This window comes from Hemitrygon akajei, chromosome 12 (genome assembly GCF_048418815.1).
Source record: "Hemitrygon akajei chromosome 12, sHemAka1.3, whole genome shotgun sequence".
Taxonomy (NCBI): Eukaryota; Metazoa; Chordata; class Chondrichthyes; order Myliobatiformes; family Dasyatidae; genus Hemitrygon; species Hemitrygon akajei.
Genome location: NC_133135.1, coordinates 78,473,340 through 78,496,933, shown reverse-complemented (window position 1 = coordinate 78,496,933; position 23,594 = coordinate 78,473,340). Strand labels below are relative to the sequence as shown.

At 45.0% G+C, this 23,594-nt stretch overlaps 1 protein-coding gene across 2 annotated transcripts in view; it reads right to left on the bottom strand.

Annotated features, from left to right (window-relative positions):
- The window catches only part of LOC140737244 (flavin-containing monooxygenase 5-like), a 135,029-nt gene that overhangs the window by 43,927 nt on the left and 67,508 nt on the right, over positions 1-23,594 (bottom strand). The window contains exon 1 of one of the 2 annotated variants that reach the window (XM_073063561.1): positions 3,622-3,679. The exons of the other annotated variant lie outside the window; for it this stretch is intronic. The gene's annotated coding sequence lies outside the window, so the exon portion shown is untranslated. Of the gene's footprint in view, positions 1-3,621; positions 3,680-23,594 lie in introns of those variants that run through there. 2 annotated transcript variants of the gene reach the window in all.

The following is a 23,594-nucleotide window of genomic DNA, read 5'->3' as shown; positions in this document are numbered from 1 at the left end:
TGCTCCACACATTCTCCATTAATGATCACTGGCTCCATATGAGGCCTAGATCTCCTAAAGTCCACCACCATCTCCTTGGTCTTGGTGATATTGAGACGCAGGTAGTTTGAGTTGCACCATATCACAAAGTCCTGTATCAGTTTCCTATACTCCTCCTCCTGTCCATTCCTGATACACCCCACTATGGCCGTGTCATCAGCGAACTTCTGCACATGGCAGGACTCCGAGTTATATTGGAGTTATATATGATCAATACATGTATTCACCATCCAACAAAGTGATTAAATCAGTAAAAGAGAGATACTTATGTGGAAGTTGAATCCAAAAGAATAATGGGTAACAAATTCAAATAAGAGAAAATTTGCAGATGCTGGAAATCCATGCAACATACACAAAATGCTGGAGGAACTCAGCAGGCCAGGCAGCAGCGACAGTCTGGAGAAAAAAAGATGAGGGGTAGAGTTAAAAGGTGGGGGAGAGGAGGGAGAAACACGAGGTGATAGGTGACACTGGGAAGGGGAGGGGTGAAGTAAAGAGCTGGGAAGTTGATTGATGAAAGAGATACAGGGCGGGAGAAGTGGGAGTCTGATAGGACAGGACAGAAGGCCATGGAAAGAAAGGGGGGAGGAGAGATGGGCAGGCAGGGAGATAAGGTGAGAGAGGGAAAAGGGGATGAGGAATGGTGGGGGAGGGGGGAGGAGATGGTGCCATTACCAGAAATTGAATAAATTGATGTTCATGCCATCAGGTTCGATTGCTTATAAAATACATAATCCTGAAGCTTCAAACGTTGAAACTACAGGTATTCACAAATGAAATCTTAACATAATACACTTGCTGCAGGGAAGATTGAGCTCCATTCTTCACAAGTAGTAGAATGACCTAAAAGATGCGGATTTTTTCCTGTGGTGTAAAGATAATTATCCACAAGAAATCAGAGTGTGTGAATGCGGTCCAGTCTATCACACATACCAGCCGCCCCTCCACTGACTCAGACTACACCACCCACTGCCTCAGGAAAGCGGCTGACATGACCGAGGATCCCGGCCATTCTCTCTTGTCCCCTCTCCCGTCAGGCAGAAGGTACACAACCTTGAGATCACCTGCCATCAAACTCAAGGGCAGCTTCTATTTCATTCTTATCAGATTCTTGAAAAATACTAAAAGAACTCGATCGCCTAATCTGCCTCGTGGCGACCCTTCCTTTGTACTTTATTTGTCGACCTGCAGTCTCTCTGTAACTATCACGATATTGTTCTCCTATTACTAACTGGATGTCCTGGTCTGTCGGCGTCGCTCACAGCGGTTTATCGCTGTCTTGGTACACGTGACGGTAATAAAACTATCCAATGGTTTTTTGATTTACTACTTTCAGGAGTTTTGTGGCAGATATCACTTTCTCCTTCTTGTTTTCGCTGTCCAGTTTCACTTCCTCATTCTCTTGCAAAGCTTTAATCTCAGGCCAGTTTCTGCAGTTGGATCGCTTGCTGCGAAGAGTGCAAGTCCAATCCCAACACTGACCGAATGACAGGCAGTGACCAGAGTTTGTCCGGTCCCAGTAGGTGGACACGGTCTGGACTGGTTCAGCCCCATTCGGTAGCCAGTCTGATCTGTGTCTGATCCTAGAATCAAATAACGTCCTAACAGTCCCTTCTGCCGAAGTTGCTCGGGCCAACCGTGATGCCTTCTTGACATCCTGAGCTAGTTTCCTTGATCTGTATTTAGCCCACATCTCTCCGAGTCTTTCCTGTCCACATGGCTGATCCTATCTGATGGCCAAGATTTGGATGGGTCAGCCCCGGGCGGGTGTGGGGGTCTTGGTCCAATGTGGTCTCCTCTGGACATCGGGAGTCTGACCAGCCTCGGACCTTGACTTGAATCACTTGTCAATCGGAGACGGTAGCAGGTTGCCGAGTCTCCGCTCCTGGTGGGACAACAGCTCATGACCTGACCTCTCCGAACGGCTGATCTGAACTAGTCCCAATTAACCTGCATCTGACCCCGCATCCCGCCGATCCTTTCCTACCCATGACCTATCCAAATGTCTTTTAAATGTCTGATTCCCTCTAATAGCCAGATTTTGGCCATTAGGACATTGACTGCTCATTTCAACGGATGCTGCCCGACCTGCTGAGTTCATCCAGCTTGTTTGTACGTGTTGATTTGACCACAGCACCTGCAGTGTACTTTGTGTTTAGGTCATTAGGTCAACCTCGGCAGGTGTGGAGATCATCGTCTGGGGAATCGGGAATCTGACCAGGTTAAGACTGGTCTGCCTCGGACCCCAACTTAATCATCGGTTAGTCAGAGGTACGGAGTCACCAGCTCTTGAGCAGGACAACAGCCCACGGCCTGGACTTCTCCGGCAGAATGAATGATATTCAAATAGACCAGAGCAGCAGGAAACACTTCTTCCAAGACCGGGGGGGGGGGGGGGCGAGGCACACCTTCGGTTATGGGTAATACAAAACAAAAACTCTGTAATTCTGTAATATGTGGTATTAGTTAAATTTCACCTTGGTGAAAATTCCCAGAAGGATGCGGGTGTTATGAGTGATGAATAGATCTGATGGACAATGGGGTGCAGAGTTACCGATTCTCCCCCCCCCCCCAGAACTACGAACGATTACTGTTGCTATGCTGCTCATGAGAGAGAGAGATGGAAAGCATGCAAGAACATCTGCTAAAGATAAGAGAGGGGAGAGAGACTTTTGATTTACTGTATTATGACTTCTGCAAGGGTTATTTATCTTCTACTATTTTTGCTCATTAACATTCCTCAGTGGACTGCAGGAGTGGGCTGGTTTGATGGACCCAGTCATTCAAAATTGATTGATAGCTGACACCCGTTAGTGGAGATAAAAAGACAGGTCTGGAGAGACACCCTTCAGACACACCAGTGGACCCTGACTGAGGGTTGTGAACCCACAAGGGAGGTGGGGGCATCGGAGACCGAACCAGGAGATCGGTCAGTTAAACTCACAGTGTTACAGCAGGGCCGGTGGGGGCTTGTGTGTGTGTCCACACATGCCAGAGTGACGAGTCCACCACAGAAGAACGGTCTAGCTGAATGACAGAGGGGTCATAATTGAATGGCCACAACGACACGACAGATCAAGAAAGGAGTAAAAGGTTTGCCTGCCGCAACAGTTGCTGTTACATCTCGCTCGCTCTCTCTCTCTCTCTCTCTCCAACGATTACAACACAACAACCATAACTACCTCAGCACGAATGAACTGAACAGAACTTGATACTTTTCTATGACAATTCATTTACCCCTAGACATTGATAGAGCTTGTTTATTATTGCTTATTATTATTCCTACACTTTTAGGTTTATTATTGCTAACTTGTGTTATATATATATATATTTTCATTATTGGTATTGTTTTGCCTATTTTACTAATAAACACCTTTGAATACAGTACCACCAGACTCCAATGGATTCTTCTTTCTCTGCTGGTCAGACACCCAGTTACGGGGTATGTAGCATCCAGGACTTTTGAAATTTCTGAGTTAGAGAAAGTAGAGCAGGGGTGTCTAAAACAAATGGCGGTCGCGTTCCAAAACAGGTTGAAAACAACGTTCGGGTCAACTTCACCATTCCGTCTGACCAACTCACCCGTTGAATAACCTCGGCTGCCGGCGGAACTCATTCCAAGGACGACCCGACGTCGCTCTCTCTGTGCAATGTGTGAAGCTGCAGCGAATCCGATCTGATCCTTGCTTCGCCACAGTCTGTCTGTTCGGTTGTACGTTCACCCTCTAATGCGGGCTAGCTTCCAAGTGCGTACGGGTTGGTACATTCACTGGTGTGTATGTGAGGCAAAATCAGTGGGTGGAATTGATGAAATCGTTGTAAAGATAAAATTGTATTAGAGGCAACAACTCAGTTGTCCGTTTCAACTACTGATTTGCCTTATTATTGAATTAAACGTCTATTTTTAAATTATAAGGGAAAAACTGCCTTTTCCAAATGCTACCCAACCTCCTTTCCGATCTACTGGTCACCAATTTGTGTTGAGCTACTAACACAGTATTTTTTGTTGTTTGACATTGGAGACACTTTCTTTTCCAACTGACTTACATTTAAAATTCTGTTCTCTGGTTAACAAATTCTGAAATGTACAAGATCATACTGTTACGAAGCCCGTAACTGGGTCACTTACCAGCAAAGATAGAGAGGTCCGCTGAAGTCTGATGGTACTATTTTGAAATGTTTTTATTGTAAAGGGGCACAAAAGTAAGGTTAATACAAACATTCAGATAATATACATCGTCAATACTCAATCTAAAGCGCGGGTATAGTAATAATCATCAATAAGAAGTAGCTCTATCGTTTTGTCTGGGGGTAAAAATATTGTCCGATGGAAATATAAAAGTCTTTCAAGTTCATGCAGGCTTTTAGCCTTTTGGGGACCGCTGGGTTTCACTTGTTGGAGAGACAGAGATTTTGGTGAGAAAAGAAACTTGCCAGTCTTTTGGACGCAAACCGTTGAATCGGGAACGTGGGTTCCCCGTTGTCACTTCGAAGTCCTTTTCGGTGTTATCAGCCACCCGTTCCCCAGGCCAGGGGAATGGACCACACGTGGCTTCCGAATAGCTTCCCGTTATCACGGGAGCGATGAGCGACGGTGTCTCCTTCTGGTGCGCCGCTAGGGGACTGCCTCCTGCAGCCCCTTTTTATCTTGACTTGCAGAGTTGTAGATGTCAATCAAGGTGGGGTGATACAATCCCCACCCCACATTGCCCGAGGGTGTACACGTAGCCCTGCTAGCTGGCACGTAGCATAGGGTCGCAATCCACAAAGGTGTCTCCAAGAAACAAAGGTCAAATCCGTTGCGTTGTCTTTCTGAGGATTCACTCTCATTTCCTGGGTCCAAGACCCGAATTAATAGCGATCTTGCGATTCCCAGGAAGGAGGGGGCTGGGGTCATAACACCTCCCCTCTTAAAAAAACGTTTTTACCAGCAGTTAAAACGGAGTGGTACAGAGTCTTACAGGATTTTAGAATCTAACACAATACAAAAGCTTTTCTTTTAACTACAGAGCCATACAGTTATACATTTAATTCAGCATCTAAATAAACAATCCGCTAGCACATTATCACTCCCCTTAATGTGCTGTATCTTAATATCGAATTCTTGCAGCACCAGACTCCAGCTCAATAACCTCCTGTTTTTATTTTTCATATTGGCCAGGAATACCAACGGGTTGTGATCGGTATAGACCACTAGGGGATTTTGTGTTGGACAAATGTACACTTCGAAATGTTGTATCGCCAACACAAGTGCCAACAATTCCTTTTCCACGGTAGAGTAATTTCTCTGGTGTACATTGAACTTCCGAGTGAAATATGCTACCGGGTGCTCCACTCCATTCCCTGCTTGCTGTAAGCGGACTGCTCCTGCAGACTCATCACTGGCGTCCGTGGCCAAGGAGAAAGGTGCTAACAAATCGGGTGCTTTTAACACAGGGTGATGGCACAATATGGCTTTTAACTTTTCAAAGGCATTCTGACAAGAATGACCCCACTCAAATTTTTCCTCCTTCCGTAGGAGTTTTGTAAGGGGGTGCGCAATGTCCGCGAAATTTTTACAGAATTTCCGATAGTATCCGACCATGCCCAAAAACCTCCTCAGGGCCCTTTTCTTGTAGGGTACAGGGACCTCAGAAATAGCCCGGACCTTCGCCTGCACAGGAGCCAACTGCCCTTCTCCCACCACATACCCCAAATAGGTGATCGTGGCATGACCAAATTCACTCTTTGCGAGGTTTACTGTAACGTGGGCTGCCGACATTTGGGTAAACAGATTTTCTACAGCCTCCAGGTGCTCCCCCCAGGTGTCATTCCAAACTACCACGTCGTCAAGATAAGCCTTGGTGTGGCTTAACTCCTTTATCACAGCGTCTATCATCCGCTGAAATGTCCCTGGTGCATTTTTCATCCCAAACGGCGTAACGTTGCACTCGAACAACCCGGACGGGGTGACAAAGGCTGAAATCTCTCGAGCCCTGTCCGTTAAAGGAACGCACCAGTACCCCTTTAACAAGTCAATTTTTGTGATGTACCTCGCCTTCCCCACTTGATCAATGCAATCATCCACCCGGGGGATAGGGTAAGCATCTGTCTGGGTGACCGCGTTGACCTTCCGGTAATCGGTACAGAATGTTATGGTACCGTCCGGTTTTGGGACAACCACGCAAGGAGAAGCCCACGCGGAAGAGGATTCGCGGATTATCCCAGCAGCTAGCATATGTTCAATCTGCTTTTCTACTAGCTGGCTCTTTTCAGAATTCATCCGATAAGGGGCCTGTTTTATAGGTTGGGTTGAGGTAACTATCACATCAAGTTTCGTCCCACTACACCTTCGGGGAACATCTGGCCATAAGTCTGCATGCCGGTTACTGAGCTGTATTACCTGCTCCCGCTGTTCAGGCTTTAAGTGGCTAACTTTATCCGCAAGGCTTGCCAATACGATAGAGTTCTCCAATCTGGTGGGGACTATACCTATCTTTTCAAACCGCTCTGGTCCCTCCTTACCATCCCCCTCTACCTCATCGGTTTTCATGGCCGCACCGACCACCGCGGGGGTGGTTTCAAGGTACCTTTTCATCATGTTCACGTGAACTAACTGGGTCGGCTTTCGCCGGTCGGGGGTTTCAATCACGTAATTCAGCGAGTCTATTTTCTGACGCACTGTATATGGTCCTTGAAACCTCGCCTGAAGGGGGTGGATAACTACTGGGAATAGGACCAAAACCTGGTCGCCTACGTGAAACTCTCGTTCTCTCGCTCTCGGGTTATACCACTGACTCATTTTGTCCTGGGAGTCTTTAAGGTTTTCTTTTGCCAAGGCGCATACTTTATGCAGCCTTTCCCGGAATTTCAGAACATAGTCGATCACACTGACTTGAACAGTTGGGCTAGACCACTTTTCTTTCAGTAGGGTTAGAGGTCCCCTGGGCCTGTGACCGAAAACGAGCTCAAACGGACTGAACCCCAGTGAGCACTGGACTGTATCCCTTACGGCAAATAACAGAAGGGGTAAAGCCTCATCCCAGTCTCGAACGTTCTCCTGACAATAAGTTTTAAGCATGGTCTTTAGTGTAGCGTGGAACCTTTCCAACGCTCCTTGGGATTCCGGGTGGTACGCAGAGGCTGGAATTTGTTTGACCCCTAGCTGGGTCATCATCTGCCGAAATGCGCTAGACGTGAATGTACTCCTCTGATCCGATTGTATCTCCTTAGGCAGCCCCACTGTGGTAAAGAATTTAATGAGGGCCTTCACCACCACAGAGGTCCTAATATTACCCAGAGGCACGGCCTCTGGAAATCGTGTGGCGGCACACATCAGGGTGATGATATACTGCCGCCCACTCGCAGTTTTAGGTAAGGGTCCCACAAAATCCACAATGATTCGGGAGAACGGCTCCTCGCATGCGGGGATGGGTCGGAGGGGTGCCTTAGGGATAACTTGGTTCGGCTGACCCACCACTTGGCATGTATGACACCTTTTGCAATACTCAGTAATATCTTTTCTCAGGTTTGGCCAATAGAACTCTCTCTGAACCCGATCCACTGTCTTGGTTATTCCCAAATGCCCACCTAAAGGTCCCTTATGAGCTAAGTTCAAAATTTCTTCCCGATACACTTTCGGAACTACTATCTGATGTACCACCGCCCAGTCCTCATCGACCGGCACCGCGGGGGGCCTCCATTTCCTCATCAACACACCCTTCTTCAGGTAGTAACCCTCGGGCTCTGCCTCAAACTCGGTCTCAGAAAGAACCGACTCTCTCAAGGCTATCAGCTCCTCGTCACCTTCCAGTTCCCGTACAAACTCTCTTCTTGCTAAGGGCAGGTCTACCTCCCCCCTTTTACTCTCTCCTCCCTCCCAACTCCCCGGTTTTCCTTCCTCTGACCCTCGCTGGTACAGAGTCGGTAGAAACGTCTCGGCCAAATCAAAACTGCTCAGATTTAAACTGCTCTCGGTCTCAGCTGCCTTTTTCGACATGCTGCGAGTGACCGCGTATGCGGGATAGATCTTAGGATCTGAGGGAGGGGCCTCAACCCTAGCAGGCTGGGTGGTCAGCTTCACGGCTGCACCCATCTTCCCACCCGCTAGGTCGTTACCCAGAAGGACGTCCACGCCTTCCCCCGGCAACTCAGGCAGGACCCCCAGTTCCACTGGTCCCGACACCAACTGGCAATCTAGAAGGAGCCGATGCAAAGGCACCACTTCGGTCCATTTTCCTATGCCTCTCAGGGCTACCTCTCCCGTCTGAGGTCCGAACACTAACACTTTACTGCTAATCAATGATAGCTCAGCCCCACTGTCTCTCCAGATCCGTACTGGAATTTGTGGGCCTCCCTGCTACACAGACACGGTTCCTTCGGAACTAAACGTCTCACGCCCCTCCTGTACTCCTTCTACCGGGGGCCCTGTCGTCGATTTTCTGATCGACGCAATACAGCCTATAGTGATAGCTGCTTTCCCTTTTTCTGGCTCTTTCCTCGGAGCGGGGCATTTAGATGCAATATGTCCCACCTTTCCACAATTAAAACAGGTCAAACCAGGAAATCTCCAGGTTTCTGGCCTGTTATCCTCACTTTTTCTGCTAGCTCCCGACTGAGTTTCTCCCTTAGCCGGCGGGCTTTCCCTACCGTTCCCACGGTCTCTCGGGTAACTGTTTGTCGAGGAAAACTGTCTTGTGGGTTAGGGCATATTCATCTGCGAACCTAGCAAATTCTGAGATGGACTTATTCGGCCTCTCATTCAAATACATCCGCATCTCTTCCGGAACACAACCTTTAAATTCCTCAATCAAAAATAACTCCCTGAGACGCTCATAATCCTCGTCCACCTGTTCCGCGGTGCACCAACGGTCCAAGAGCACACCCTTCTCATGGGCTAGTTCGGTATACGTTTGATTCCACCCTTTCCTTAAATTTCTGAACTTTTGTCTATACGCCTCAGGTACCAAGTCGTAAATCCGGAGAATGGCCTCCTTTACTTCGGCATAATTCTCCGCTTCTCCCTCCTCCATGGACAACGCCGCATATGCTCGTTGTGCCTTCCCTTTTAACACACTTTGTAACAACGCCACCCACTGCTCTTTGGGCCACTTCTAATTCAATGCTGCCTTTTCAAAAAGCAAGAAATAACTATCAACATCCGACTCCTCGAACGGAGGTACTAACCTCAACGCCCGACTAACATCAAACCCCTCCGCTCGGTCTAGCCCTTGATCTCTTCGCTCTTGCCTTAACTTCTCCATCTCCAAGTCATGTTTCCTCTGTTTCTCTGCCTCCTCATACTCTCTCTCCTTCTCGGCTCTTTCCTTTTCTTTCTCGGCTCTCTCCCTCTCTTTTTCAGCTGCTTCCAGCTGCTTTAACTGAATGTCATGCTCTCTTTGCTTCACAGCTTGGTCCTGCTCCCTTTTCACCTCTAACCCCTTTAGCTGGAGCTCATCATCCCGTTTCACCTCTAACTCCTTTAGTTGGAACGCCTGCTCCCTTTCTTTCTCTTTTTCAGCTGCTTCCAGCTGCTTTACTTTGATTTCATGTTCCAACCTTAATTTCTCCAACTCTAACTGATCCGTCCCACTCGCTGGTACCCTTTCAGGGATATTTTCCAAATCCTCAGCTGTAAACACCTTCTTCTCAATGTAATACTGAGTTATGGTCCTTCGCACTTCCCGCTTTTTCATTGACGACCTCACCTCTGTGAGGCTTAACCCCATGGCCAGATTTACCAAGTCTAATTTGGTGGCCGCCTCTAGCGCCCCCAGAGTCGGGTTTCTCATAAATTCTTCCACGTCCATCTTTGCTGGTTTCCCGTCTGGCTACCCGCGTACCAGATACAAGTTTTGACTTACAATCCCGATTCACTGGCCTCCCAATTTGGTGTCAAATCCTGAGATGAGAACCCCAATGTTGTTACGAACCCCGTAACTGGGTCACTTACCAGCAAAGATAGAGAGGTCCGCTGAAGTCTGATGGTACTATTTTTAAACGTTTTTATTTGTAAAGGGGCACAAAAGTAAGGTTAATACAAACATTCAGATAATATACATCGTCAATACTCAATCTAAAGCGCGGGTATAGTAATAATCATCAATAAGAAGTAGCTCTATCGTTTTGTCTAGGGGTAAAAATATTGTCCGATCTAAAAATAAAAGTCTTTCAAGTTCATGCAGGCTTTTAGCCTTTTGGGGACCGCTGGGTTTCACTTGTTGGAGAGAGAGAGATTTTGGTGAGAAAAGAAACTTGCCAGTCTTTTGGACGCAAACCGTTGAATCGGGAACGTGGGTTCCCCATTGTCAGTTCGAAGTCCTTTTCGGTGTTATCAGCCACCCGTTCCCCAGGCAAGGGGAAACGAACCACACCTTCCTTCCGAATAGCTTCCCGTTATCACGGGAGCGAAGAGCGATGGTGTCTCCTTCAGGTGCGTCGCTAGGGGACTGCCTCCTGCAGCCCCTTTTTATCTTGACTTGCAGAGTTGTAGATGTCAATCAAGGTGGGGTGATACAATCCCCACCCCACATTGTCCGAGGGTGTACACGTAGCCCTGCTAGCTGGCACGTAGCATAGGGTTGCAATCCACAAAGGTGTCTCCAAGAAACAAAGGTCAAATCCATTGCGTTGTCTTTCTGAGGATTCTCTCTTATTTCTTGGGTCCAAGACCCAAATTAATAGCGATCTTGCGATTCTCAGGAAGGAGGGGGCTGGGGTCATAACAATACTACAGTGAAAATTAAAAGTTCAAATAATGAAATGTACTGTAAGTTGAACTTTGTATGTTTAACTCTCAATGCATAATCTTGTGTATTTCAGAATATAAATTGTTTTAGAGTAGGCCTAACTGGTCTATACTAACCAAAGTTGAGCACAATGTGTAATCTTATTGATCTGTATTTGCCCATTTCCCTCTAAAAATTAATTGTCAGTGTAAATTTTATTTCTGTATCTGCCTTAATGACTTCCTCTGTCAGCTCATTCTATACACTAACCACTCTCTAAGTGAAAATTACTTTACTCTTCAGGTCCCTTTTAAAATTTTCCTCTCTCACTTAAACCAATGCCCTCTCGGGTTTGATTTCCCAACCCTGGGAATGAGAATCTCTGCATAAATTACTATTTCCTTACCTAGTAATTTCTCATCCTTTACCTCCCGTTGTTCTATTTTCTGGAGCACGCCTGACCACATGCTTCCCCTGTCCATTTCTCTGCTGCCTGTTCTGATCTATGTAAACTCAGCACTGTGCTACATTTGCTGTGTTTTTCCCGGCTGATAACACACAAATTGTCCCCAGCGTAGACATCAGTAATAGAATCAGCAGAGGCTGAGGGGAGATCTGGTAGATGTTTATAAGGTTATGAGAGGCATAGATTTAGCAGACAAACAATGTCTTTTTCCATGGGTTGAAATATCTAATACAAAGGGGGCAATTTTAAAGGAGGTGTTGGGGATAAATTTTTTTACACTGGGGTGGGTGCCTGGAGTGTGCTTCCTGGGGGGGGGGGGGGTGGTGTGGTAGAGGTAGAAACAGAGTCTTTTAAGAGACACTTAGATAGGCACAAGGATGTGAGGAAAATGGAAGGATACAGACATTGTGTAGGCAAAGGGGATTTGTTAGGTTGCCTATTTGATTACTAATTTACTTGGATTACAACACTGTGAGCTGCAGGGCCTGTTCCTGAGCTGTACTCTTCACTATTCTATGTAGAATCTGAGGGGAGTTGGTGGGAATGTGAAGAGAATAATATAAGATTGTAGGTTGAGCTTTGGAGAGCTGAGCAGTCTGTATCCATGCTGTGTGACCCAATAGCAGCATGGTGTCTCATTGTGCACATAAGCTTGTGTTAGCTGCTAATTCTTATATTAAATTCCAAAGTCCAAATTCCTCCAACAGCTATCACCAGGCAACATTTATCAAGTCAAGTCACTTTTTATTGTCATTTCAACCATAACTGCTGGTACAGTACACAGTAAAAACGAGATATGGTTTTTCAGGACCATGGTGCTACATGAAACAGTAGAAAAACTACACTGAACTACCTAAAACAACACAAAAAAAACTATACTAGACTACAGACCTACCCAGGACTGCATAAAGTGCACAAAACAGTGTAGGCCTTACAATAAATAATAAACAAGACATTAGGCACAGTAGAGGGCAGAAAGCTGGTGTCAGTCCAGGCGCTGGGTGTTGAGGAGTCTGATGGTTTGGGGGAGGAAACTGTTACATAGTCTGGTCGTGAGAGCCCGAATGCTTTGGTGCCTTTTCCCAGACGGCAAGAGGGAGAAGAGTTTGTATGAGGGGTGCGTGGGGTCCTTCGTAATGCTGTTTGCTTTGCGGATGCGGCATGTGGTGTAAATGTCTGTAATGGTGGGAAGAGAGACCACGATGATCTTCTCAGCTGACCTCACTATCTGCTGCAGGGTCTTGCGAACCGAGATGGTGCAATTCCCGAACCAGGCAATGATGCAGCTGCTCAGGATGCTCTCAACACAACCCCTGTAGAATGTGATGAGGATGGGGGAGTGGGAGATGGACTTTCCTCAGCCTTCGCAGAAAGTAGAGATGCTGTTGGGCTTTCTTTGCTTTGGAGCTGGTGTTGAGGGACCAGGTGAGATATATAAAACGATTTGAAAGTTTAGGACTTGTATTTTCTCTTTGGTAAGCAATGACATAACAAAATACTTTAGACAGTGGCTCCATGTGCTGGGTAAAGTCAGAAGTCAGGAGGCATTGTTAATTATCTGCTTAATTACAATACATTACTACAGTTGCCCTTTGTTTGGTCTACTGAAGTGATTTACTCACCTGTTGCTGAAATCTACAGTACCTTCAAAGTTTTCAAATTAGAGTGAGTGGGCTGAAGTGACTCCTAGCATTAATTTTAAGAGCCTTCACAATCATCCAATATTTCTGAGTTATAGTAAATCATACACTACTCAACTGAAAAGAGGTTGTATCAACAGGAACTGTAATGTTCCTATTGCTTCAACAGAGCAGAATAAATTTGCTGATGCATGCATTAGAGTTACGATTAACATTATTTTAAAAGTTTTTGAGTTTTCTTGAACATTTACTGCTTCTATAACTGGCTCATTATCTGAAACTGTTGAATTAATCTCTCCCCCCCCCACACCCCACCTAGCTATGGATTTACAGGGCCAAACTTTGTATCAACCCTCAGATCCTCAATCAAATGAAAATGGAGAAAGCTGATCACTGGTTGTTTTCCCATCTGGTAACTGCACAAGTGATACAGTAAACATTGGGGGAAAAAATGTGTGGGAGGCAACAGCACCTATAATTTATATTAGCAGAGCCAGTAGACTTCTGGTTTACTTTGCCATGTTTGTATGGTTCTTATGCACAGACCTTGAGTTTTAATTTTATTTATTTATTTATCTAGAAATACAGTGCTGAACAGGCATCTCCAGCTGCATCTCCCAACAACCCTCAGTTTACCCCAAGCCTAATCACAGAGCAATTCACAATGACCAATTAACCTGGTCTTTGGACTGTGGGAAGAAACTGCAGCACCCGGAGAAAATCCATGCATTTCATTGGGAGGACATATAAGCACCTTCCAGAGGACAGGAACCGATCTGACCTTTGGCCTCAGCTCCCAGTTTACTCTTTGAATCTCAGTATCCTTGATTTTCCTGTTAATCAATAAAATTAAATGCAGCTTTGAAAACACAGTTTGAGCCAACCTCTACAGTTCTCTGAGTGGAAAATTCTGAAGATTCATTATTTGAGGAGAATAAATTTCCCTTCATCTTAGTCTTGAGTGGTGAACAATCTTTTTCCTGAGACTCTACCCTATTGTTCTAGACTTTGGACTAGGAGAAACATTCTTACAGCACCTATCCTGTCAAGAACTTTCAAAATTTTCCATGTTTCAACAAGACTCTCAATCTCTAAAACTTCAGAAAGTTTTGGTCCATATCACTCACTGTTTCTTCATATCGTAACCTCACGGCAGGAGTCTTCATTAACCTTCACTACAGAGCCTGGCTATACAAATGAAGGAATTAAACTATATGTTTCTGACTCAAATTGGGTTGTGGGTATAACCTTACGAACCAGTTGGGTTCAGTTGGATCTGGCTAAGTTGTGATTTGAGAAATGAAAAAGAGAGAAAATGAGATGGGTACATGGAGAGAGGCAAACAATGTACATGAAAGAGGTGGAGAGATGGGCTGGGGGACAGGCAAGCAGAGAGAAGGCATTGGGTCAGACTGATCTTACACCTATACAAAACTTTATTTAACTTCACTGCCTCTAAGTTAGTACATGTAGTACTCCAGTTGTGGCCACATTTAAGTTCATAATGGTTAGGCAAAACAGCCTACTCTTATTTTCTATTTACCCCATGTGGTAAACTATGTATATCTGTCTAGACATGCCCCTCTGCTGACTGCTTCTGTGACTCCTCCCACAGACCCCTGTATAAAGGCGATTGGGGCACTGCTCCTCCCTTAGTCTTCGACATGTCATGCTCCCTTTTCACTGTCAATAAAAGCTTCCAGTCTCCTAGAGTTATTGATGGTGCATCACCCCACAATAAGGACCAACATTTAATCTGCCAATTGACTACAGTACTTGCAAAGACTAATCTAACCTTTGGCCTCAGCTCCCATTTTACTGTTTGAATCTCATTATCCTTCATTTCCCATTGATCAATAAAATTAATTGCAGCCTTGAAGACACTAAATGATGCAACCACTAGAGATCCTCCATGCTAACTTTCTGCAATCCTAGCTGCACTGCACATTCTTTGTAACTGCAACACCATTATATATTATGCATTCACTTTTTTAAAAAAAATCACCTTGACGTAATTGTGTATGGCATAGTCCACCTGGGTGGTATGCACAACAAAAGCAACTCATTGTATCTTCTCACATGCGACAGATCGTTTGTTATGTGCCATGTCTATGATGTGCGAGATCATGATCTTTCCATGACCGTGGTTGTTCTTGGAAAACTTTTCTACAGAAGTGGGGTGCTATTGTATTCTGGGCAGTGTTTATACAAGACAGGTGACCCCTACCATTATTAACATTCTTCAGCGATTGCCTGGCATCAGCACTTGTGATATGCACCAGCTTCTCATATAACCATCCATCACCTGCTCCCATGGCTTCACATGGCCCTGTTCGGGGGGCTAAGCAGGTGCTACACCTTGCCCAAGGGTGACCTGCAGAGTAGTGGAAGGAAGGAGTGCCTTACACCTCCTTTGGTAGAGACGTATCTCCACCCAACACCCAACTTGTGGCAGTAATAAACCAATATTAATTATCTTGAAAAAGGTTTCTCTGAACAATAACTTTTATCAAAATTAGAAATGGGATTTCTAGAAATCTAGAATAATGGCAAAAAAGGGTCAGATAGTCTCAGCAGCTCAGGCAACATCTGTGGAATGAGAAACAGTTAATTTTTCAGCTCTGGGATTCTTTGTCAGAACTGGGTATTTCACGAGTACACTTCTGACAAACAGCATAAAAGGACAGAGATAAATTTTCCATCAGTCATGTTTGATTCCTATTTGGTATGTACTAAGATGTGATTGTACTACAAAATCAGAATCAGGCTTATTATCACTGTCTTACATAATGTAAAATCTATTCCATCAGTATGTGGACTTTGCAATGAGGGGGGAGAACATGTTGAACCTGGTTTACACAAACATCCTCGACGCGTACTGGGCAGAGCCCCACCCCCACATCGGATACTCAGACCACATCTCTGTTATGCTAATCCAAGCATACAGACCGCTCGTCAGGCGCTCCAGACCAGTTCAGAAGCAGGTGAAAACCTGGCCAGCAGGAGCCATCTCTACTCTTCAAGACTGCTTTGAGCACACTGACTGGCACATGTTCAGGGAGGCTGCAACCGATGGTGACTCTAACAACTTAGAGGAGTACACGGCATCAGTGACCAGCTACATCAGCAAGTGCGTGGATGATGTTACTCTGTCCAAGACCATCACTATACGTGCTAACCAGAAGCCATGGATGACCGCAGAGGTGCGTGCGCTGCTGAGGTCCCGTGACTCTGCCTTCAGAGCAGGCGACAAGGCAGCTCTAACAACAGCTTTTTTAATAGTTATCAGACCACTGGAAAATGATGCTGTAAAAGTAGTAGTAGAGGACAAGGAAAGGTCTGATGCACTGCAAAATACTTATTGCATCAGTCTTCACTGTCGAAGACACAAGCAATATGCCGGAAGTTCGAGAGTGTTGGCAGTTGCTATTACTGGGGAAAAGGTGCTTGGGAAGCTGAAAGGTGTGAAGGTAGTTGAGTTACCTGGACCAGATGGACTACAGTCAGGGTTCTGAAAGAGGTAGCTGAAGAGATCATGGAAGCATTAGTAATGATCTTTCAAGAATCAATAGATTCTGGCGGCATGGTTCAAGAGGACATGAAAATTGCAAATCTCACTCCGAGAAGGGAGAAAGGAAATTATAAGCCAATTAGCCTGACCTCAGTGTTTGGGAAGATGTTGGATTCAATTGTTAAAGATGAGATCTCAGGATACTTGAAATAGGCTAAAGTCAGCATTATTTCCTTAAGGGAAAATTTTGTCTCACAAATCTGTTGGAATTTGAGGAAATAACAAGCAGGATAGACAAAGGAGAATTGGTGTACTTCGATTTTCAGATGGCCTTTGACACATGAAGCTACTTAACAAGACATGAGCCCGTGGTATGAGAGGAAGGATACTAGCTTGGATAGAGCAGTGGCTGATTGGCAGGAGGCATAGCGTTGGAATAAAGAGAACTTTTTCTATTTAGCTTGTGGTGTACTGCAGGGGTAGGGGTTTGGACCGCTCCTTTTTACATTATATGTTAATAACTTGGATTATGGAACTGATGACTTTGTGGCCATTTGTGGATGATATGAAGATTGGTGGAGAGGCAGGTAGTGATTAAGAAGCAGGGAGACTTAGATCAGAATGGGCAAAGAAGTAGCAGATGGAATACAGTGTCAGGAGTGGATGATTATGCACTTTGGTAGAATGAATAAAAGTGTAGACTTGTTTTCCAAACATGGAGAAAATTCAAAAACCTGAGGTGCAAAATGACTTGGGAGTCTTCGTGCAGGATTTCCTAGAGGTTAACTTGCAGACTGAGTTAGTGGTGAGGAAGGCAAATACAATGTTAGCGTTCATTTCAAGAGGACTAGAATTAAAAAAAAGCAAGGATGTAATGCTAAGACTTTATAAGGCACCGGTGAGGCCTCACTTGGAGTGACACGAATAGTTTTGGGCCCCTTATCTAAGAAAAGGTGTGCTAACATTGGTGAGGGTTCAGAGGAGGATCACTAGATCGATTCCAGGAATGAAAGGGTTATTGTATGAGAGTATTTGATGGCTCTTGTCATGTACTCATTGGAGTTTAGAAGGGTGGTTGGGGGGGGGGGGGGTTGAGGGGAGTAATCTCATTGAAACATATCAAATGTTGAAAGGTCTAGATAGAGTGGATATGAAGAGGACATTTTCTACCGGCTGTATAGGATCAGAGAGAAGGTACAACCTCAGAATAGAGGGGGCACAGCCTCAGAATAGAGGGAGATTCCATTTAGAATGGAGATGAGGAGGAATTTCTTTAGCCAGAGAGTGGTGAATCTGTGGAATTCGTTGCCACAGGTGGCTGTGGAGGCCAAATCATTGGGTGTATTTAAGGCAGAGATAGACAGGTTCTTCATTAGCCAGTGTGTGAGAGGTGATGGGGAGAAGGCAGGAAAATGGAGTTGAGAGAGAAAATGGATCAGCCATGATGAAAATGGCAGAGCAGAGCAGACTTTGCTCGGCTGAATGTCCTAATTCTGCACATACGTCTTTTGTTCTTATTATTGAATACTAAGAAAATTCCTACATACCATAGTTTGGAAGGTGGCCCATGTTAAGCCAAAGGACCTGGATATTCCTTTCTCAATAATGACTCAACACAGAAGTGTACTTCAAGATGTTACATCAAGCCACATTCTCTTGGTTCATTGCCCTGGTTTCTACATTTGGCTTCAGAAACTGGAAGTTGTTGTTACAAGAGCAGTGGCAGATGGAATACAGTGTAGGAAAGTGTATGGTCATCAATGCAAGAAGATCACTGCTGTGAGCTTAACACCCCAAGATACACAGCAGACCAAAAGGACAGGCAAGCGGGAAGAGTGGCTGTGGTGGCTTTATTGCTAACAATGAAATCAAATCCTTAGAAAGAGGTGACATTGGATCAGAGGATGTAGAATCCCTGTGGGTAGAGTTAAAGAAACTGCAAGGGTAAGAAGACCCTGTTGGGAGTTATATTCCCAACAGTAGCCAGGTTGTGGGGTACAAATTAATAAGGAAGACAGAAAAGACATTTAAAAAAGGACAATGTTATGATAGTCATAGTGGATTTCAATATGCAAGTAGATTGGGAAAAACAGGCTGGAACTGGATCGCAAGAAGGAATTTGTATAATGCCTATGATATGGCTTTTTAGAGCAGCTTGTGGTTGAGCCCACTAAGGGAATGGCAATTCTTGACTGGATGCTGTGTAGTGAACCAGATTTGAATAGAGAATCCTTCAGAGGTAGTGATCATATTATGATAGAATTCACCCTGCAGAATTTATCTTAAACTTCCGGTTTAAGATGGCCCGGCTGAAGATGGGCGACAGCTTACTGGCAGTTCATAAAGCAAGAAATGCAATTAAATGCTTTATTAATAACACTTTTCTGTGGAAAAGTGTAATATGCAATCACCACACCGCAAACAACGAAAAGCTGAACAAAGGTGAAGCTGACTCCAGGGTCGAGGTGTAATGCAAAGTCAAAGTGAGGTTGAGGAGAAGTGATTGGAGTGAGGTGGAGACATGTTCAAGCCAGAGTTGGAGCAAGTGGAGCGGAGAAAAATTGGAGCAGAGGAGTTTTGGAGCACTTCCACCTAAATCGAGAGCGAGGTCTGATTGATTTAAGCGCCTGGCCGATTTGGAAAGGTCGGGGACGGGCCAGAATGTGGAGACAATAGACAATAGATGGTAGGTGCAGGAGTAGGCCATTCGGCCCTTCTAGCCAGCACCGCCATTCACTGACAATAGACAATAGACAATAGGTGCAGAAGTAGACCATTCGGCCCTTCGAGCCTGCACCGCCATTTTGAGATCATGGCTGATCAATTACTATCAATACCCGGTTCCTGCCTTGTCCCCATATCCCTTGATTCCCCTATCCATAAGATACCTATCTAGCTCCTTCTTGAAAGTATCCAGAGAATTGGCCTCCACTACCTTCCGAGGCAGTGCATTCCAGACCCCCACAACACTCTGGGAGAAGAAGTTTTTCCTTAACTCTGTCCTAAATGACCTACCCCTTATTCTCAAACCGTGCCCTCTGGTACTGGACTCTCCCAGCATCTGGAACATATTTCCTGGCTCTATCTTGTCCAATCCCTTAATAATCTTATATGTTTCAATCAGATCCCCTCTCAATCTCCTTAATTCCAACGTGTACAAGCCCAGTCTCTCTAACCTCTCTGCGTAAGACAGTCCAGACATCCCAGGAATTAACCTCGTGAATCTACGCTGCACTTCCTCTACAGCCAGGATGTCCTTCCTTAACCCTGGAGACCAAAACTGTACACAATACTCCAGGTGTGGTCTCACCAGGGCTCTGTACAAATGCAAGAGGATTTCCTTGCTCTTGTACTCAATTCCCTTTGTAATAAAGGCCAACATTCCATTAGCCTTCTTCACTGCCTGCTGCACTTGCTCATTCACCTTCAGTGACTGATGAACAAGGACTCCGAGATCTCTTTGTATTTCTCCCTTACCCAACTCTACACCATTCAGATAATAATCTGCCTTCCTGTTCTTACTTCCAAAGTGGATAACCTCACATTTATTCACATTAAACGCCATCTGCCAAGTATCTGCCCACTCACCCAGCCTATCCAAGTCACCCTGAATTCTCCTAACATCCTCATCACATGTCACACTGCCACCCAGCTTAGTAACATCAGCAAATTTGCTGATGTTATTTTCTATGCCTTCATCCAAATCGTTAACGTAAATGGTAAACAGCTGTGGTCCCAATACCGAGCCCTGTGGCACCCCACTAGTCACCACCTGCCTTTCCGAGAAACACCCATTCACCGCTACCCTTTGCTTTCTATCTGCCAAACAGTTTTCTATCCATGTCAATGCCTTCCCCCCGATGCCCTGAACTTTAATTTTACCCACCAATCTTCTATGTGGGACCTTATCAAATGCCTTCTGGAAATCGAGGTACACTATATCCACTGGATCTCCCCCGTCTAACTTCCTGGTTACATCCTTGAAAAACTCCAATAGATTAGTCAAGCATGATTTACCCTTGGTAAATCCATGCTGGCTCAGCCCAATCCTATCACTGCTATCTAGATATGCCACTATTTCATCTTTAATAATGGACTCTAGCATCTTCCCCACTACTGATGTTAGGCTGACAGGACAACAGTTCTCTGTTTTCTCCCTCCCTCCTTTCTTAAAAAGTGGGATAACATTAGCCATTCTCCAATCCTCAGGAACTGATCCTGAATCTAAGGAACATTGGAAAATGATTACCAATGCATCCGCAATTTCCAGGGCCACCTCCTTTAGTACCCTAGGATGCAGACTATCTGGACCTGGGGATTTGTCAGCCTTCAGTCCCATCAGTCTACTCATCACCGTTTCCTTGCTAATGTCAATCTGTTTCATTTCCTCTGTTATCCTACGTCCTTGGCCCATCCATACATCTGGGAGATTGCTTGTGTCTTCCCTAGTGAAGACAGATCTAAAGTACTTATTAAATTCTTCTGCCATTTCTCTGTTTCCCATAACAATTTCACCCAATTCATTCTTCAAGGGCCCAACATTGTTCTTAACTATCTCTTCACATACCTAAACAAGCTTTTGCTATCCTCCTTTATATTCCTGGTTCGCTTGCATTCGTACCTCATTTTTTGTCCCCGTATTGCCTTTTTAGTTAAGTTCTGTTGTTCCTTAAAAATTTCCCAATCAGCTGTCCTCCCACTCACCTCAGCTCTGTCATATTTTCTTTTTTTTAATGCTATGCAATCTCTGACTTCCTTTGTCAATCACTGTGGCCCCTTTCCCCCCTTTGAATCCTTCCTTCTCCAGGGGATGAACTGATTTTGCACCTTCTGCATTATTCCCATGAATACCTGCCATTGCTGTTCCACTGTCTTTTCTGCTAGGATATCTGTCCAGTTAACTTTGGCCAGCTCCTCCCTCATGGCTCCTGTTACGAATGTGAAGCAACTCTGAGGGGCCGAAGGGTACAAAGTCGCCCCCTCCTTTTTGAGAATTGCAAGATCGCTATTATTTTGGGTCTGGGACCCAGGAAATGAGAGAGAGACATCCAGAATACACAAGGTTTGGAATGTGTCCTGACATCGGCGGAACGGAACCACTGATAAAATGCCATTGTCTCTTGGAGAAGGAATTGTGTATTGAGTACCGTACTATTCATTGAAACCCCTCAGGGGACAACCAGAGTAGTCTGGTTGAGGGATTGCATCATCCCAACCTGATTGACATCTGAGACCCCGTGAGTAAGGATAAAAGAGGGGTCTGGGGAACAACCCCTTTAGACGCACCAGGAGAAACGCTAGAGATCCCGTGACAGCGTTTTATAGCGAAAGCCGGTGGGGGCTCGTGTGCATCCTCCCTTGCCTGGGTGGCAGGCTCACCACGGAAGAACGGTTTAGCTAAAGGAGAGGCCACAATTGAATGGCCACGACAACGAGACACCTGACGGATCGAAATCATAAAGGTTGGAAAAACCCGTAGGGGTAAATGTTCCCATGATATCTCTCTCTCTCTCTCTCTCTCTCTCTCTCACACACACACTCTCTCTCTCTCTCTCTCTCTCTCTCTCTCTCTCTCTCTCTCTCTCTCTCTCTCTCTCTCTCTCTCTCTCTCTCTCTCTCTCTCTCTCTCTCTCTCTCTCACACACTCTCTCTCTCTCTCTCTCTCCCTCTCTCTCTCTCTCTCTCTCTCTCCAACAATTGCAACACAGCGGTCCCCAACGGCTGCAGCCTGCATCAGCTGAACAAACTATATATTTCCATCGGACAATACATTGTCCCCTAGACAACGATAGAGCTTATTTCTTATTGATTATTATTATACCCGCAGTTTTAGATTTAGTATTGACGACATATATTATCTGTATATTTGCATTGATATTATTTTTGTGTATTTTTACTAATAAATACTGTTAAAAATAGTATCATCAGACTTCAACGGACATCTCTATCTTTGCTGGTAAGTGACCCAGTTACGGGGTTCGTAACACTCCAAAGTCTCCTTTGTTCAACTGCAACACTAACACCTCCGATCTGCCCTTATCCTTCTCAAATTGCAGATAAAAACTTATCATATTATGGTCACTACCTCCTAATGGCTCCTTTACTTCAAGATCGCTTATCAAATCCTGTTCGTTACATAACACTAAATCCAGAATAGCCTTGTCCCTGGTCGGCTCTCATACAAGCTGTTCCAAGAATGCATCCCATAGGCACTCTACAAACTCCCTATCCTGGGGTCCAGCACCAACCTGATTCTCCCAGTTCACCTGCATGTTGAAATCCCCCATAACTACTGCGACATTACCTTTGCCACATGCAGCTGAGCACAGCAATGTGGTTTACTGGCAGAAAGTCTCCATTGTGGCCTGGGTAAATAAATTTAGGATTCAACCTCCACTTAATCAAGAAATTTTACTTTACTTGCTTTACCAGGCACTTTAGAACCATTTTGGTGTCAGGGCAACACTAGGTATGAAATTTAATAGGTGTGTGAGAGTAGGCTCCCAGTTCTCTCAAAGGAAAGCTCACTTCTTAAGAAAACTACACTAAATCACTGAATCAACATGAGGAATTCTGCAGATGCTGTGGTCTTGGCCCAAAGCATCAACTGCCAACTGTAATATGTGGTTCTTTTGTGCAATCAAACAATTCATCCTAGTTATAGGAAAAGAAAGTGGCTTGCTGGTCAGAATGGAGGTGACCATCAGGTTTGTTAATTGTCATATGCATCAAAGTGCAATGAAGAGTCCTGCTTGTGTGAAACTATTTGATTCCTCACAGTTTTCCCTAGAAGGGAAAATTGTTTTAGTGCAATTGTTTTAGCTCGTTTTGTTCATTATCTCTGAGAGATTGTATCCAGCTAAACTGCTGAGTTATCGGCTGATGCCATTACATGACGGACGATAATCAAAAACTTCTGTATCCACTGTCAGTGAATGCCCAAATCCCACAATATTAAATGCATCCTCTTGCTCTGTGTAAAATCTTGATACCCACTCAGCCTGTCTATTCCCCCACATTATGTCCATATGTAGTGGGTGGAGTCGAAATGGTTAAATGCTTTACCACCAAGGACATTTTCTGACAGGTAGGCAGCTAGATTATAATAATTACCCCACTCTGCTGCAATGCAATAACTTGCATTGAGTCACTGTACCACCAGTCGTGATGTGCACAAAGTAGTTTGGTCATGGTGTTGAACAGCACAACCTGCAGCTAATGCACTCTTCTAG